The sequence below is a fragment of the Stenella coeruleoalba genome (assembly GCF_951394435.1).
Source record: "Stenella coeruleoalba genome assembly, chromosome: 3".
Classification (NCBI taxonomy): Eukaryota; Metazoa; Chordata; class Mammalia; order Artiodactyla; family Delphinidae; genus Stenella; species Stenella coeruleoalba.
In genome coordinates this window covers 12,399,719-12,413,978 of record NC_137148.1, presented here as the reverse complement: position 1 = coordinate 12,413,978, position 14,260 = coordinate 12,399,719, and positions in this window count along the sequence as shown.

Here is a 14,260-nt window from a genome sequence, read left to right as displayed (position 1 = left end):
GACAGTAGAGAGCCCTCACGGACCCCATCCTGCCCTAGACTCCTCTCCCCACCCCCATCCCCGTGAGAAGCTGCTGGTTTATTCCTGTGGTCAGGACAAGCTGTCTCTCCAGATTTTCTAGGGCATTCCCCGCCCCCAGCCGTCTGGCAAGTGTCCCACTGGAAGAAAACTGAGAAGTAATTCTGTAACGTCATCTGTAGAATTTCCTCTTTGAGGGCTGACTGTTGGTAAGCAGTTACAGTACCAGGAGGGACTCTGGGCACTGTTCAGAGCTTCTCAACTGTTCCAACCTAACTTCTGGAGCCTGAAAAGGCTGGTGGGAGTTGTGTTGGCTGGCATTTCCAGATGGGCATTGCCATTATGCCATAAGATGTCTGCAAAACAGGGCAGAACATCAGTAACCAGCTATGAGAAAGCATCCCTAGGGGGGTCATCTATAGTTTAAGTACGGCTTAATGATTCTCTTGTGATGGCAGAATGCATTTTTAAATTTAGGTAATACTGTAGCCCACAAAATACTGGGCATGTGGCAATGAAAGCTGATGTCCTTGGCCACACCTTGTGCCCTCGCTGTTGAGAGGATGCTTATTGGTGTTACCCGGGATGTGACACAGAATTTCCATACAATGTTAAGAGAGAAGAGGTCCTGCCAACCCAGGTGGTCTGGAGCATAGAGAAGAAAGTACAGACTAGACCAAAATAGAGTCTGTCTTCTTCTGGGCACACTGGTTGCCAGCAGACCTTCAGTTTGATTTATAACAGGACCCCATTGAATAACCTGTGCAAGTTATTGTTTATTTAAGTATGCAAACTATTCAGGACTCTTGCAGCTGGGAGTGAAGGAGTCATAACTAAAACTGCCATTAACAAAAAAGGGAATTCATGGCTCACGTTACGAACACATTTGGGTTGTTTCTGGTTGTAGACATGGCTGAGTCTGGTGTTTATATCATGTCATCATCACCCTTTCTTTTTTATCTAATGATTTTTTTCTGTTCTCAGTGTTATAGATTTCTTCTCTTATCTTAATTATATCCTATACTACAAATTTGGAAAACGATCAGTGTCACCTGGTTTGCAGGACCTCTTTCATTAGATAAAAGTCAATGAAACCAGCACCCAGATCTTTGTTTCTAAATGAACATTCTCCAGTAAAAGGAACCAGGATGCCTTAGTGGAATGGCAGGGGTGGGGAAAATACAAGATGAATCTGAAGCATCTTTAGTACCAGAAAGTAAGGAAGTACAAAAAAAATTAAAAAGATAGGGGTATGTCAAAGGGACACAGGAGCCAACCAGAAAGAGCTCCCAGAAAGAGCTCCCAATGACCAGAGCTGGGACAATCTGAACAACAGATTAGGGTATGTTAAGCAGGCAATACAATAAGCAGTCACTATAATTATAAATATTAACATTTTAAAGCACATGGAGGCAAGTTAGACTTTAGAAAACAAGACATCAAACTGTAAATCCATCTATATAAAATTTGCATAAGAGATAAATAGTGAAATAAATGAGTGAGATAAATAGTGAAAGGTCATAAAACATCCAACATGTCAAGAGGGGTGATGTTGGTGATGGAATCCCTTCTTAGTTTCCACAATACTGTATTACTTTTATGTAACTCTAAGGAAGATTAAATTCATAATGCAAATAATCACTCTCTAATTGCTTTTAAGACTATAGATGTTCTTGCCTGAGATTTGCTTCAAGACCTGCTTATCTATAATCAGTCTGTGCTGCACACTTTGAAATATACATTTATGTTGTGTCTGGTGACATGTCAAGAAACCCCAGAAAGAAAAGGGAACCCTTCTACACTGTTGGTGGGAATGTAAGATGGTGCAGCCACTACGGAAAACAGTATGGAGGTTCCTCAAAAAACCAATAATAGAGTTGCCATATGATATAGCAATCCCACTCCTGGGCATATATCTGGACAAAATTATAATTCGAAAAGATACGTGCACCCAAATGTTCATTGCAGCACTATTCACAATAGCCGAGACATGGAAACAACCTAAATGTCCATCAACAGATGAATGGGGATAAAGAAGATGTGGTACATGCATACAATGGAATACTACCCAGCCATAAAAAAGAATGAAACAACGCCATCAGCAGCAACATGGATGGACCTGTAGATTATTACACTAAGTGAAGTAAGTCAGAAAGAGAAAGACAAATACCATATGATATCACTTATATGTGGAATCTGAAATATGACACAAGGGAATTCCCTGGTGGTCCAGTGGTTAAGACTGTGCTTCCACTGTAGGGGGCATGGGTTTGAACCCTGGTCAGGGAACTAAGATCCTGCATGTCACATGGTGTGGCCAAAAAAATATATACATGACACAAATGAACTTATCTACGAAACAGACTCACAGACATAGAGAACAGACTTGTGGTTGCCGGGGGGAAGGGGAGTCAGGGGAGGGATGGACTGAGAGTTTGGGATTAGCAGATGCAAACTATTACATATAGAACGGATAAACAACAAGGTCTTACTGTATAGCACAGGGAATTACATTCAATATCCTATAATAAACCATAATGGAAAAGCATATGAAAAAGAATACACACACACACACACACGTATAACTGAATCACTTTGCTGTATACCAGAAACTAACACAGCATTGTAAATTGACTATACCTTAATAAAGTGCATTAAAAAAAAGAAAACTCCAGAAGGATTTAGCATCGCCTCTGCAACCCGACGGCCATCTTTGTCGTTGGACAGATGGACACTCCTCGACTTTGAGGGTGTAGTTTCTCATTATAAATCATCTTTGGGAGTGAAGCGTTGGGTCGGGGTAGGGGATGTGAGCTGAGATTGTCTCCCACGTGAGACAAGCATGGTTAGGGCTTGCCAGGCATGGTAGGGAAAGTTCCTTCCACCTTCCCCAGGGAGAAGCATGACGCTGAGGTTTTCCCTTTTATATCAAATGCCAAGAAATTAATCCCACATAAAGTATCTTGTTGACGTTAGTACCTGAGGGGAAATCAAGTTCCGCCCACGAGGTGAACGGGAACGCACCACAAATAACACACAACTTAGGGACTTAGGGGCGTGGCCAGCCTGCGTTTTCCCCTTAGGGGCGTGGCCAGCCTGCGTTTTCCCCGGCGTTGTAACTGCTAGAGTGTCTGGCTTCAGCACACCACAGGAAGTGCAGACAAACCCTGAGAAAATCTACTGGGACAAAGGAGATCCCTAACCTATGAGCTGCCCATGGCTGGAAATCTGGTATTCCAGGCACATCTTACCGGGGAAATAAAGTGAGCGGCCATCGGGGCCCTGGGCTGCCCACAGGAGCCTAATTGACCTGCCGGAAGCTGAGCCCAGGGGAGAGGGGGTCCTTGTCGTGGAGCAGAACAAACCCAGGGTGATCTTGGTTTCTCCCTCTAGAACCCACATGTGTGAACAGTGGCTTGAAACTATAGAGAATGAGGAAGCAGACGGTGAAATGGCTTCTTCCTTCTACAACTTGGAAGGGAACTGTGGGCCCTTGCAAAGCCTTTAGTAACCAAAGCACTGATTCTTTGCAAGGTCTACTCTGCCTTGAAGGTGTGTGTGTGTGTCTCCCCGTATGGATATGCATGTAGACATAGGGCATCTACACAGTTGTCCCACCACACCCAGCTGCAGTAAATGCTACCTTCATTTTTTAAATCACATAACGAACTTGGTCCACTCCTACAAGAGAAATGACCAGAAAATCTATCTCCCTTATGTGGGAGGGGGAGGTCCCTCTCTGTTCCCACGGTGTTCTGCTGGAATTCCCTGAACTAACGCCTTCTGAGAATGATGGAGCAGAGCTTCTGCTGTTCCCTGCAAGTAATAATAGTAGAGCTACTGTATGCCTGACAGTGTTCTAGAGACTTTCTATGTGCTGATTCCTTTCATTCCCACAACAGCCCTGTGAGGTAAGCACTATCATTAGCCCAGTTTTACAGAAGGGGAACCAGGTGGGGCTTGGGCTCTTACCCACCACGTGGGACCGCCTCCTGGCCTGTGGCCACCGACATGGCTGAAGCTTGGGACTTCCCTGTGGCCTGGGGTTGCGCACAGCCAGGACAGGTGAGGAGCCTGGCAATGCATCTTTCTTTTTTTTTTTTTTTGGCAGTATGCGGGCCTCTCACTGTTGTGGCCTCTCCCGTTGCGGAGCACAGGCTCCGGACGCGCAGGCTCAGCGGCCATGGCTCACGGGCCCAGCCGCTCTGTAACATGTGGGATCTTCCCAGACCGGGACACGAACCTGTGTCCCCTGCATCGGCAGGTGGACTCTCAACCACTGCGCCACCAGGGAAGCCCTGACAATGCATCTTTCTGAACCTGCCTTGTGGGGGACGGAAGAGCCACCACCTGTAGGGACGTCAGGACCTGTGCGTGGGCACGAGGGATGATGGATGCAAAGCTGGCTCCCCAGCAAACACCCCGTGTGCGCAGGATCCCTGTGTGCAGGACCGTGCCCACGATGGAGGAGAAAGAGGATCGCCTGGATGGGCAGTGAGCCAGGCCTGGCTCTGCTCTCCACCCCAGGGACTCAGCTATGTGTGAAGGGTAAGGTGGACAAGCTGGGATGAGGGCCAGAGCGGAATGACAGCTGGCCCCTGGCTGTGAGCGAGAGCCGGTCACTAGAATACAGGAGTATGCTGATCACCAGCTGCATTTATTTCATCTACTTTTAGGAGCTGAGGATGAACAATAACTTCATTAAACTAACGCAGAAATGGCACTAGATGAAGGAACAGAAGTCATACAATGAAACTCGGATAAAAGAGCTGAAATTTACAAACAAACTAAGAGAAAAACATTCCAGGTTATTAATATTCAGTTCCACAAAATGATGACATGTTTAGCTCTAGAGCCTATCAAATAAGCAGTTATTTAGAAGAAATAAACTTGATTTTCTTCATTTAAAAAAAAAAGTCACTCACTGGCTGGAGCAGTTACTTTGGCCAGAATGACATTTAAAAGCATGAAGTTTTAAAATTGATTTCAATATTATGAAAGCCAAGACACACGTAAAGAACATAGAGCTGAGAGTCCTCCCCCACCCCTGTCACTCAGCCACTGTGTTCCTTCCCCGACATTCTGTGTCTTTATATATTCCACCAGAGGGGCTTCACATACATAAATGTATATAGTCTCCCTTTTCCTTCTCTTTTTTATACAAACAGGAGCTCTTTATACCCCATTCTACAACTTGCTTTAAGAAACTACCTGTCTGGGGCTTCCCTGGTGGCGCAGTGGTTGAGAGTCTGCCTGCCGATGCAGGGGACACAGGTTCGTGCTCCGGTCCAGGAAGATCCCACATGTTGTGGAGCGGCTGGGCCCGTGAGCCGTGGCCGCTGGGCCTGTGCGTCCGGAGCCTGTGCTCTGCAATGGGAGAGGCCGCAACAGTCAGAGGCCCGCGTACCGCAAAAAACCCCCAAAAAACAAACAAACAAAACCTGCCGGTCTATCTATCTAATCTATCTACCTATCTATCTTATATATCATTCCATATCATTTATAACACATTTCCTGGGGGAATGAAATTGCTATAACAGATACAAACTCTGGGGAGGGCATGTCATGATATACTTTATTTTCAAAGGCCATACGTATATAAGTCAATGTATTTATTGTGTATGAATAACCCAGGACAGCACAGCAACTCCTCCCAGACTCAATGCTGTTAAACTGGACAGAACAAAACGTGTTGGGATAATTATTTATCAATTTATAAACAGTGACTTCATAAATCCATGGGGAAATGTGTGGCTAGAGAGCCAGGCTTTAAGATCGAAGACGTTCAAAAGTTTCGACACGTGAAACCCAGCGCCAGCCCGTCCCCAGTGTAAGGCAAATAGTGTCAGAATTGAATTGAGGAACCCCCTGGAAACAACCTAGGCACACTGGTCCTACCCTAATATGAAACCAAGACAGAAAAGATGACCCTGTTTCCCAGGTCCCAGCTGGTGTCTGAGAACTGCTTGGTGCTGCAGGAGAAACCCCACACCTTGGAACTGGGTGCAGAATCTTCGTGTAACCGAAAGTGGGGTCCAGCTGCTCACCGCTCACGAGCCAGTGAAGAGGCCAGCTTGGTGGAAAGGAAAGTTTGCTTTAATTTGGATGCTGGCAACCAGTGGTGAGGGCCGACGCCTGTCCAAAGGCCACCTCCCCCCTAACCACGCCCCCCCCCCGACAATCAGGGGGCAAGAACTTTTATAGACAGGGGGAGGGGGCTACATGCACAAACAGCACAGGCAGCTCTGACAGTCATCTTGAAATTGGTCATCGGTGGTCTGATCAGCGTCATCTTGATTGTTTTAGGTACAGTTCCAGGGTCAGTTTGTTTCCATTTCTTTGAGGCCAGTTCTGCGAACTGTGGCAGCTTATGTCATGGCTACAACCTGGTCACCATGTAGTTAACTTCTTCCACCTGGTGGAGGTCTCTATCTATAAGACAGCTCACAGGAGATGACTTGGAATATTATCTGTAGCCCTTAAGGAGGAACTAAAGGTCCTTGACTATGCTTAATGACTAAACTATTATTATTTGGTCTCCTTTGACCGTTCCTCTGTTTCTGCATTTTCTCACTTCTCTGATTAAACTTATTCTTTGGCCAAAGTTTTTCCACAGACAAAAGGCAGGCTGAGGACATGGGGAGGGGGGCAAGGACCATAGGGTCCTGCTACCGTTTCATGAGGTCCACCTCCACGGCTGCTGAAGCACCGGAGGCTGGGTGGTTCAGACTCCCAGGCATGTGCACCCTTTGCCTAAGGCCCCCGTGGCTTGAGGACACTTGAGGAAGCCCTGCGTCCTCAGAGCCCATGTGGTGCCTTTGCTGAGGCTAGAAGGGACCCGGGTCGTGCCGTCCTGCCCAGTGAGCCTGCAGCTTAGGAAACAGGCTGATCTCATCCTACCCTTCGGGGAAGGGTCTCAAACTGAACTCGTGAATACCCCCTGTGCAGGGGGTGACGTTTTGGTTTTGGGTTAAGTTCTGATGTGGTGTGAGGAGAAAGAATAAAATCTCAACGCAAAGGGCACTATGAAAGCCCATGGAAATGTCCCAGACTTCCCTGGTGGTGTAGTGGTTAAGAATCCACCTGCCAATGCAGGGGACACGGGTCCGAGCCCTGGTCCAGGAAGATCCCACATGCCGCGGAGCAACTAAGCCCGTGCACCACAACTACTGAGCCTACGCTCTAGAGCCCACGAGCCACAACTACTGAGCCTGTGTGCCACAACTGAAGCCCACACACCTAGAGCCCGTGCTCCGCAACAAGAGAAGCCACCGCAATGAGAAGCCTGCGCACCGCAACGAAGAGTAGCCCCCGCTTGCCGCAACTAGAGAAAGCCTGCGTGCAGCAACAAAGACCCAATGCAGCCAAAAAAATAAATAAATAATAAATAAATAAATTTATTAAAAAAAAAACAGGAAGCATTTTCAAGGAGCCTTCTCCAAATAAAAGCGGGATTTTACAAACAACACCCTGGTTGGCAGAGTTTCCTTTGGGGACGAGTGGGCCTATGTTTGGGAAATGACCCCCACCCCTTCCCCCTACCCTTTTCTCTTCCAAGTCATGCGCTGCTGACAGCAAAGAGCCCAGCACTGCTGACTCACAGATTTAGACCCAGCTGGCGCTTGGAGAGGGCCGCTGGGTGCCAGGACCCCTGCCGGTGCACCTCCACTCACAGACCCATCGTTCCCACTTTAAAGGTTAGGAGGGTGACCAGTTGTCCTGGTTTGCCCTGGACTGAGGGGGTTCCCGGGGTGCTAAACCTGGAAACAACCTAGGCAAACTGGTCCTACCCTAATATGAAACCAAGACAGAAAAGCTGACCCTGTTTCCCAGGTCCAGTGGTTAAGATTCTGTGCTTCCACTGCAGGGGGCACGGGTTTGAGCTCTAGTTGGGAAACTAAGATCCCGCATGCCATGCAGTGTGGCCAAAAAAAAGAAAAGAAAAATGCCCTGGATTCCCCTGTATGGCTTCACCAAAACCACTGATGCCTCTTTTGACAGACTGGCCTCTCCATTCTTTGGTTGTCCTAACTAACAAACTTCCTTCACTAAATTACACCTTGCCGCTAATAGGACTTCCGGCCAAAAGAAGAACATAAAACTCAAATTCTAATTTTATTCTTGTTTTTTTTTTGCGGTACGCAGGCCTCTCACTGTTGTGGCCTCTCCCGTTGCGGAGCACGGGCTCCGGACGCGCAGGCTCAGTGGCCATGGTTCACGGGCCCAGCCGCTCGGCGGCACGTGGGATCTTCCCGCACCGGGGCATGAACCCGTGTCCCCTGCATCGGCAGGCGGACTCTCAACCACTGCGCCACCAGGGAAGACCCCTAATTTTATTCTTAAAACATTTTTTTTGTACAACTCAAACTAATGAGTGGGATATTCAAACCTTAAGTATTTTAAGTTACTGGGCACTGGGCTTTCATTATTAAACATTTAATTACAAGTTTATCACCAATTCAGCAAAGAAGGGATACAGAAAGAGACGATGTGAAAGCACCTTGCTTCTTACTCCTAAGGCCCTGGCTGTCTGTATATTCTGGAAACATACTTCTGAAGAGTCTCGTGCCTGGCCAAGGACCTCGATTTCCTTCCAAGTTGTTGCTGTAATTTATGGATTAAAAACTTTCCTCCTGCTGGACGTTGTTCGATGCTCTTTGTCCAAGTGCTCTGTCTTGTTTATCATGCGGGACTAATGAAGCCTGGCATGTTTACTCACTGGGAGAAACGGGGCTGGACCGTGAAGGGACAAAGGCAGCGAGACACAGAGGCCCATCTGACTCACTGCTGCTGCCACTCTCTGACTGTTCTCTTCCTTACCCCTGCTCCGAAATAACCCCAACAATTTATATCGGGATATAGAGGCTGGAGATGCACCGTGTGGTTCCCAGGTAACTTTCCACCCTTATCTTTGTCATTTTTAAAACTCTGCATTGACGGGTGAAAAGATTTCATCTCTGTGTCTGTGGTTTTGATGCTAATGAACTGACCCTCAGAGGCTTATATGATAAGAGCAGAGCAAAGCTTTTCACCCCCATGTGCGCTGCACAGACTTTAACAAGCATCCATGGCACTGGGGATCTTGCGAAAATGCTGATTCTGATTCAGTGGGACTGAGATGGGGCCTGACATTCTGCATTTTTTTAGGCTGAAATAGATTTAATTCTTTTTATTTAATAAATTTATTTATTTTATTTATGGATTTTTTTGGCTGTGTTGGGTCTTCATTGCTGCACGCGGGCTTTCTCTAGCTGTGGCGAGCGGGGGGCTACTCTTTGTTGTGGTGCGCAGGCTTCTCATTGCGGTGGCTTCTCTTGTTGCAGAGCACGGGCTCTAGGCGCACGGGCTTCAGTAGTTGTGGCTCGTGGGCTCAGTAGTTATGGCTCGCGGGCTCTAGAGCGCAGGCTCAGTAGTTGTGGCACACGGGCTTAGTTGCTCTGCGGTATGTGGGATCCTCCCGGACCAGGGCTCGAACCCATGTCCCCTGCATTGGCAGGTGGATTCTTAACCACTGCACCACCAGGCAAGTCCCTGATTTAATTCTTTATTCCTCATAGATATGCATGGACAGAAACACTAGGTCATGAATGAAGTAATGGGAAGTCATGAGGTAATGAGAAGACTTAAGATCAGTCCTCTCTTTGTCTATGGATTTCTCTCATTACTTCTGTTACCATAGGTTTACATGCTTTCATGCAGCAGCGAACTGCAGGCCTTGAGCAGGATGCAGTCGTAGGTTCTTTTCCACCACGTGGAGTTTTACATTGGCCACTAGGCTTACACATGCATTCCACAAGCTAAAACCAGCATGGCACTCTTTACTTCTGGCTGAAAGCAGGAAGGAATGGCTGGGGTTAATAATCCGAGCAGGAAGCAGTATTCTGCCTCCCTAACCAGCTCGTGGGGGATGCTGAGGCGGCTGGCCCAGGGGCCCCATTTGAGTAGTGATGGAGTTGAACGTGACACATGCCCAGGATTTAGGGGTCCAGGATGAAGTTAACAATCAAATTCTTCATGAGACTCCAGTAGAATTAAACACATGTAATTGTTCTGTAGACCACAGATTCTATAACCTGTGAGCTTCTGTTTCTTCACCAGTTAATAGGATTAATTATACATGGCTATGAGGATTAAATAAAAATAACATTCCCTACGCTCAGGGGTCCACACATACTGTCTTGCACTGTGCTTTCTTTTTTTTTTTAATTTATCCTGGTGATTTTTCCAAATCCATAGAGAAATGACCTTATTGATTGAATAAATAGTATAGTATTCCCTTGTATGAAGGTACCTTATTCAATTGATCCAATACGAGTGATCCTTTAGTTTGGGTTTAGATCTATCTTTGGAGGTTTTCAGAATACCCTGAACATTAGCATTTTCAATGCCCCAAAAATGACCAGTGGAGACCTCGTGTTCATGCTCGCCTGGTATCCTGTGGAACTATTGAGTGTTGGCCTGGGGTGAGGGGTCACAAATTGATGATAATCTAGTCAGTTGGCCTAAACCATACACCTCCCAAGGGGAAGTTAATGAAAGGGAAATTTAGAAAAATATGTTCTTAAAGTAACAGTGATATCACTTTCTGAATGACAGGCCTATGGCTCCAGCCTCCGTCCCCTCCCTCACTTACCGCTTGCTCTGCCTTCTTTTCTTAACAGGAAAGTTTTAATACCTCTGACGTCAACATTCTGATGATTCTCTAACCTGTGGGTCCAGCTCAGGTCTTTCTCGTAAGTACCAGCCATTTACTAGGTGGTATGAATTCCAAGATCTTCTCCCAAGCAATCATGGTCTCTTTGAATCCTGGCATAGCCTAGAACAACCAAAGATAAAACTAGGCTGTCCCACTGGGTTGGCTGTCCCTGTGTCAATCCCAGTGTCCTGATTACTGAAGTTTCACCCCTCCCCCTCCCCTCCCCTCCCCCTCCCCTCCCCTCCCCTCCCCCTCCCCTCCCCCTCCCCTCCCTTTCCCTTCCCCTCCCCTCCCCTCCACCCCCCCTCCCCTCCACCCCTCCCCTCCCCTCCCCTCCACCCCTCCCCTCCCCTCCCCTCCACCCCTCCCCTCCCCCTCCCCTCCCCTCCCCCTCCCCTCTCCTTCCCTTCCCCTCCCCTCCCCTTCCCTTCCCCTCCCCTCCCCTCCACCCCCCCTCCCCTCCCCTCCACCCCTCCCCTCCACCCCTCCCCTCCCCTCCCCTCCCCTCCCCTCCCCTCCACCCCTCCCCTCCCCTCCACCCCTCCCCTCCTCCCCCCCTCCACCCCTCCCCCTCCCCACCCCTCCCCCTCCCTGCCCCTCCCCCTCTCCACTCCCCTCCCCTTCCCCCTTCCCCCCCATCCCCCCCAATATTTATTTATTTATTTATTTAGCTGCACCGGCTCTTAGTTGCAGCAGAGGATCTTCGTTGCCATGTGCAGGATTTTTTTTTGTTTGTTTTTTTTGCGGTATGCGGGCCTCTCACTGCTGTGGCCTCTCCCGTCACGGAGCACAGGCTCCGGACGTGCAGGCTCAGCGGCCATGGCTCATGGGCCCAGCCGCTCCACGGCATATGGGATCTTCCCAGACCGGGGCACGAACCCGCGTCCCCCACATCGGCAGGCGGACTCCCAACCACTGCGCCACCAGGGAAGCCCGAGAACTGACTTTTTTACAATATTGAGCCATCCAATCTATGAATGTGGTATTTCCCTCTGTTAATTAGTACTTTTTAAATTTCTTGGCAACATTTTGCAGTTTTCAGTGAAGAGATTTTATGCACCTTCTGGTAGACTTTTCCTAGGTATTTTATTTTTAAAAATATTATGAGAAATGAGTCAGTTTTCTTTCATAAAGTACCCTGGCTACCACCCCCCAAATCCGTGCTTTCATGACTATGATTTACGTTTGCTTAAAAAAAAATTTTTTTTTAACTCAAACTGAGCAATAGCTTCCTTGTTTTGGCTTATTCACCCACACTGAGACATGAATGCCTTGGGGACACTGGCACGCACTGATAGGGAGGATAAGATTTCACAACCATTCCCAACTGTGGACAATTAGAGTCTCCTCAGGAATCAAAATGCTCCCAAGGAAGAAAAATACACAGAACGGTGGAATAGAACCCATTTGAGGAAGTTAGAGGCAGAGCGGAAGGGTTCTGACCACGCCAAGGGACATGCAGTGGTCAGGTCATCCTTGGCATCTCAGCTTCACAAATCCTTCTTAGAAATTATTTTATGGAAACACGTTTGATTTGCCTGCTTTCCAAATTTGGGAGCACTTTAAGATATGAGGTGCAAATGGGTTATCACTGGTGTGGAACTGGAAATTCTTGCCTAGAGTTAGGACTTCGATACCACTTTGCTCAATGTCAAGGGCAGAATCTGTCAATTTCGATTATGGGCCAGAGCTGACAGTTACTATCCCTTGGTGAAGCGAGCAAAGACGTCGCCCTGCAGTGAGACCAGACTAAGCAAAGAGCAGGTGCAGCCAAACTTCCAACAGATGGAAACTTCCAACAGATGGAAACCTATTTCCGGGTCTCTAATTGAGAGAGCAAAGCTATCTGCTCAAGGCTTTTTTTTTTTTTTATAATTACTTTGCTTATCTTCCAGGCATTGTTTTCCTTCCCAGCTTGGGCAGCAATTTAACCTAAAAGAAACGACTGCCAAGCTCCCTGGCAAAAGACCAAATGCCACCTAAAGTCAATACTAGGACAGATTAGTTCGCCTTAATGTCATTTAAAAGTGAAGGACAGTGTTATGTATTTAAATGGCGTATGGAACCCAATGAAAGGAAATGGTCTTTTCCATTTAGTGTCTCAGATTTTATCTTGTTAATTAATAAACCGATGTTCTTTTTTTACTGGCACCTGCAAAATGATAAATTGCCTTGGGCTTCCCTGGTGGCGCAGTGGTTGAGAGTCCGCCTGCCGATGCGGGGGACACAGGTTCGTGCCCCGGTCCGGGAAGATCACACATGTCGTGGAGCTACTGGGCCCGTGAGCCATGGCGGCTGAGCCTGTGCGTCCGGAGCCTGTGCTCCGCAACGGGAGAGGCCACAGCAGTGAGAGGCCCGCGTACCGCAAAAAAAAAAAAAAAAAAAAAAGATAAATAGCCTTATGAAAAGACTTTTTTCAAACACAGCAATTTTTTAAGCAAACATTTAAAGAATTTTAGATTACTCGTAGAAGCAAGCAGTCCTATAAACACAAATATAAAAATCTGAAGCTGGCGCCCTCCTTAAAAACAACCTGCACCGTGTCCACAGAGTCAACATATAATATGAGGTAGAAGCCGCCCGGACTTTTGACAGATAGTTTAAGGACGTTTACTCACGGCGTTTATGTTAGGATAAGGATGGCCCATCACTTTCCACCTTAGCAGATCAGGTCCCAACTTCCAAGATGGACTGTGGTCCAATAGGAAACAGGGGTTATGGATAAAATTTCCTATGCAAGTAACGGCACATAGGCAGTGGTTAGCTTTCAGGGGAGCTGGCAGTCCGCTGAAGCCAGAAGGTACCCAGGACCCCCTTCCCAACTAGCCAGAGGGACACAGATGCCCTCGGGGACCAGCCCATGAAGTTTGGCTTCCCCTTCCGGTGAGAAAGTTTTCCTGACTGTGCAGTAATGAGGTTGGACTCTGGGGAGTGGAGCCCAAGGGGATTAGGGGCGACGGGATGCAGCCTGGGGCTGACGGAGAAGCCCCTGAGTATGGGCTCCCTCCTTCCTCACAGGGGAAGAGGTAAGAGGTAGGCAGGAGCCAGGCGGGAGAGGGGGCTGGCATGGACTTTGCAGAGAGCCTCCGGGGGCAAGGGGAGGGACTTCCGGTTCCTGAGTCGGAGGGAAGGGTATTCTTGGGGTAATCCCTGGTCCTGGCAACTTTGTCTGTGGGATGTTCATGGTTCCAGGAAAGTCTGTCCTAGTGGTCTGGGGAGGAAGTGGGCTGGACTCATGCTAAAACATGAGTCCTGGGCCAGCTCTGCCTCTGGCTGGCTATGGGAAGGACAAGACTTTTCAAGGACTTTTTATTTTGAAATAATTATAAGCTCACAGAAAGTTGCAAAAATAGAACAGGGAGGTCCCTTAAACCATTCAGCCAGTTTGGTTACATTTTAGGTAACTATAGTGCAACGTCACAACCAGCAAACTGACACTGGTACAATGGACGTGCTCAGTTCTGTGCCGTTTTATCACACGTGTAGATCTGTGGAACCACTACTGCAGTCGAGATACAGAATGGTTCCCTCATAAGAGTTCTCTCA